Genomic DNA, 4,630 nt, shown 5'->3' with positions numbered 1-4,630 from the left:
ATGATAGTTATTGTACTTAAGTATAATGTTCAGATTAGATTCAACAACTTATTATAATAGCAAATTTTAGACTAAATGCTTTTGAAACAAAGACATGTTAACCCTTACCAATTTGATTTTTATTCCTTTATTCAAGACTAAGCTGCAATCATTAAGCTTAACTTATGTCTTCATATGTTGATCGTAGCAATTTCTCTCCACTAATGTAGGTAGCATTAGAACTTTGAATCAATAGGTCTTTATCAAGCTTGTAACGTGGCTAGGCTAGGGGTAGGTGAAAGATGGATAAATTTTGGCTTAAAACCCTAGACTCAGCGTCAATCAAGCCTTCGGAATTTTTACCTTCGATACACTAACTTGACTTTCATGTGCTCTTTTGTACATCTCTTTCAAATACATGTCCTCTCTCTCTCTTTTTTAAGCTAACACTAGCACTTACTTTGTGTACTGCAATTCTCGAGCATTTGATACTTCTTTTCAACTCCCCCAAACTTATTTTCGAAGAACATTTTGAATAGTACTGAGTCTAGTGTTTGGGACAATTTTAAGATCATTAAGCGAAAAGTAATGGCTAAATATTGCAAGGGTCGAAATAAAATTAGGCCATATAGTCTCAAAGTTGGGTTTCATAGGATAAAATTTACCACGGTGGGCTTGAAAGGCTCAAATGGTCCAAACAATAGTTGCCTAAATCATTTCCAACGTTCCATGCTCCCTAGGATTTTGCCTCAAGAAACTAGTAAGTCAATTCTAAAGACTTAAACTTTCATGCATACCTAACTTTCCTAAAGAACTAAAAATTTTATGGTACGAATTTGCATGCTTTTTTAAGAATACATTCATGTCATTATTAAGCTAACATAATAATTTATTGAAATAATAGAACTTTATTCATACTCAAGTTTAGCATACTTAACAAAATTCAAATTTTTGAACAAAATATATCCTAATCATAATTAAAAGAAAAATTTTATTCTGAGTGGAAATTTCAGTCCCCCCAACTTAAAATGAACAATGTCCTCATTGTTTAAAGTGAATAAATACTATACACCAGGTAAGATTCCAGAAAAAAGGAGGTGAGTCAATTTGACTGCTTAAGTACCAAGCTCTCTCTGAATCCAATCCTAGACATGTATATATCTATTGCCACACTTTATATTTTGTGACTTGTTCATATTTACTCATAATTTCCATCTCTTGTTTTATTATGAAAAAATAAAAATTCCTAATTAAACTTAATCCTAGAAATAATCTACGAACAAAAATAAAGTAAAGTCAAGATCCCTCCATTTTATTTATTTGCAGATCCTTCCGAGTTGGACTCATCTTTTGCTCCATTATTATTACCTTTCCATGAATCGCTTCGCTCCTTCTTTGATAATGGACTCCATGGTTCAAATATGAAATCTGGGAACTCAGGCACAAAAATAAACGGGTCATTGTATATTTTCTTAAAAGCACTTCTCATCGAGTCACCCCTTATTTTTGAGTATCTCTAGTAGGCTTGTTGCTGCCATTGCATATGTTGCATTAAGTCCATCAATTTTGATAGCTCATTTCAAAGGTCTGGGTTAGGCAGGTGAGCTCTAAATATTGAATTTTCAGCATCAGGTTCAGCTTTTAGCTCCACTGGTTCTACCTTATCAGGGACTTCAAATGATTGCATCGTGGGATCGTCTTCTTCATCAGGGTCCTCAGGTTCCTCATTTCCTTCAACTCGTTGCTGTAGAACTGAGTCCCCAGCTACTCGGTAGAGTTCCCAATCTATGATTGTGCCTTGGCTATACCCTGTCTTCCTTACATTTGCAAGAATTTCAACTTTCAAGCATAGGATTATTATTGTAAATGGGAAGTGAGCATATAATTAAAACGTGGATCAAAATTGACCCTTTTATTTGAAAAACTAAAAAATTATTTTTCTATTTAGGGAATAATTTCTTAGGAAATTATGTCAAAATAAATTCCCAGGAAAGATTGGAGGGGTCACAAGCGGTTCCGCTTAAGTTCCAATCTCCTAGACAGAATTTATTTAAACATACTATACTCCAAAATATACCCTAAATCATTTATTCAAAAATAAAAATGAGAAATTAAGTATCCGATAAAATGAACGAGATTTTATTCCGTTTAATTTTATCTCCCCAATAATGTTTCAGGCGCCAAGCATTAACTTGAAAATTACCTCCCTTACCTTGGAGTTCAACAACTCCATATGGATAGACTTGATCAATCGTAAATGGACCAGACCAACGTGATTTTAACTTACCTGGAAAGAACCTTAATCTGGAATTGAACAACAAGACTTGCTGACCTGCTTCAAATTCTCAAACTCGAATGTCTTTGTCATGCCATTTCTTGAGTCTTTCTTTAAGTAATTTGGCATTTTCATATGAGAACATTCGAAACTCTTCTAATTCATTAAGTTGGAACATCCGTTTCTCTTTCGCGAGCTTAGGATCCAAATTAAGTTGTTGAAGAGCTAAGTAAGCCTTGTGCTCTAACTCCAAGGGTAGATGACATGCTTTCCCAAAGACCAACCTGTAAGGTGACATCCCTAATGGTGTATTGTATGTTGTTCTGTAAGCCCACAAAGCATCATCTAGCCTTTTGGACTAATCTCGTCGGTTCCGGCAAACTACCTTCTCAAGTATGCCTTTGATCTCCTTATTTGCCAGTTCAGCTTGTCCATTCGTCTGCGGATGGTAAGCTGTTGCAACCTTGTGTTTCACTCCGTGCTTGTCTAATAACCATTTTAACCACTTGTTCATAAAGTGGGACCCTTCATCACTAATGATAGCTCTTGGGGTTCCAAACCTTGTGAACACGTGTTTCTACAAGAACTTCATTACAACCTTAGCATCGTTTGTCGGATAAGCTTCAGCCTCAGCCCACTTGGACACGTAGTCTACTGCTACCAATATATACTTGTGACCAAAAGACGAAAGGAAAGGACCAAGAAAGTCAATACCTCATACATCGAACAATTCTACCTCAATAATGTTTATTCAAGGCATCTCATTTTTGTTGGTGACATTTTCGACCCTTTGACATCGGTCACAGCTCTTTACGTACGCATATGCATCCTTGAATAGTGTTGGCCAAAAAAATCCAGCTTGCAATACTTTGGCCGTTGTACGAGTATCTCCGAAGTGTCCCCCACTCGGAGCTGAGTGACAATGGTATAAAATCTTTTGTACTTCATCTTCTGCCATGCATCTCCTAATCATCTGATCTGTACATTTTTTAAACAAATATGACTCTTCCCAAAAATAGTACTTCACATCGTGAAGAAACTTTCTCCTTTGTTGATACATCTTATCAATTGGCATCAAACCACAAGCTAAATAGTTAGCAATATCAGCAAACCAAAGAGTATTATAGAAATGACTTACCTTCAGTATGTGTTCATCTGGAAACGTTTCATGAATTGGTATAATAGGAGAATTCCCTTCTTGCGGCTCCAATCTGGACAAGTGATTTGCTACTTGGTTTTCTACTCCCTTTCGATCTTGAATTTCTAGATCAAACTCTTGAAGTAGAAGCACCCACCAGATTAGTCTCGACTTAGCATCTTTCTTGGCAAGTAAGCACTTAATTGCCAAGTGGTCTGTATAGACAGTCACTTTTGTACCTATAAGATAAGATCGAAACTTGTCAAAAGCAAATACAATAGTAAGTAACTCTTTTTTTATTACTGTATAGTTCAGTTGAGCTCCTGAAAGAGTCCGGCTTGCATAGTAGATGGGATGAAAAATTTTGTTCCTTCGCTGGCCTATGACAGCTCCTATCGCGACGTCGCTTGCGTCACACATCAATTCAAATGGCAAATCCCAGTCTGGTGTGATGATTATAGGTGCCATAACCAATCGACTCTTCAAATCCTTGAAAGCTCTTAAGCATTCATCATCGAACTTGAACATCGTGTCCTTTTCCAATAATTTGCATAAGGGTTTAGTAATGTTGAAGAAGTCCTTGATAAATCTTCGATAGAAAGCGGCGTGGCCCAAAAAGCTCCTAACACCCTTTACAGATGCTGGCGGTGGAAGCTTCTCAATAACGTCTACCTTCGCTTTATCTACCTCAATTCCATGTCTCGTTATCCGATGCCCTAGAACAATTCCTTCTCGTATCATGAAATGGCACTTCTCCCAGTGAAGTACGAGGTTCGTTTCTTCGCATTGCTTTAGTACCTTAGCTAGATTGGCTAAGCAATCATCATAAGTATCTCCGAATATTGAAAAGTCATCCATAAAAAATTCCAAGTACTTCTCAACCATGTCAGTAAAAATAGATCATACATCTTTAAAATGTAGCAGGTGCATTACATAAACCAAATGACATGCGTCTAAATGCAAATGTACCGTATGGGCAGGTAAACGTCATCTTGTGTTGATTTTTCAGTGCTACTGTAATATGATTATACCCTGAGTATCCATCAAGAAAAAAATAATAGTCTTGCCTCGTGAGTCTATCCAGCATCTGGTCCAAGAACGACAAAGGAAAGTGATATTTCCTAGTCGCCTTGTTCAGCTTTTAGTAATCGATGCAAATCCTCTATCTCGTAACTGTTCTTGTTGGTATCAACTCGTTATTCTCGTTCTCTACGACTGCGATACCTCCCTTCTTTGGC

The sequence above is a fragment of the Gossypium hirsutum genome, chromosome A07 (assembly GCF_007990345.1).
Source record: "Gossypium hirsutum isolate 1008001.06 chromosome A07, Gossypium_hirsutum_v2.1, whole genome shotgun sequence".
NCBI classification, from domain to species: Eukaryota; Viridiplantae; Streptophyta; class Magnoliopsida; order Malvales; family Malvaceae; genus Gossypium; species Gossypium hirsutum.
This window is presented reverse-complemented; position numbering follows the sequence as displayed.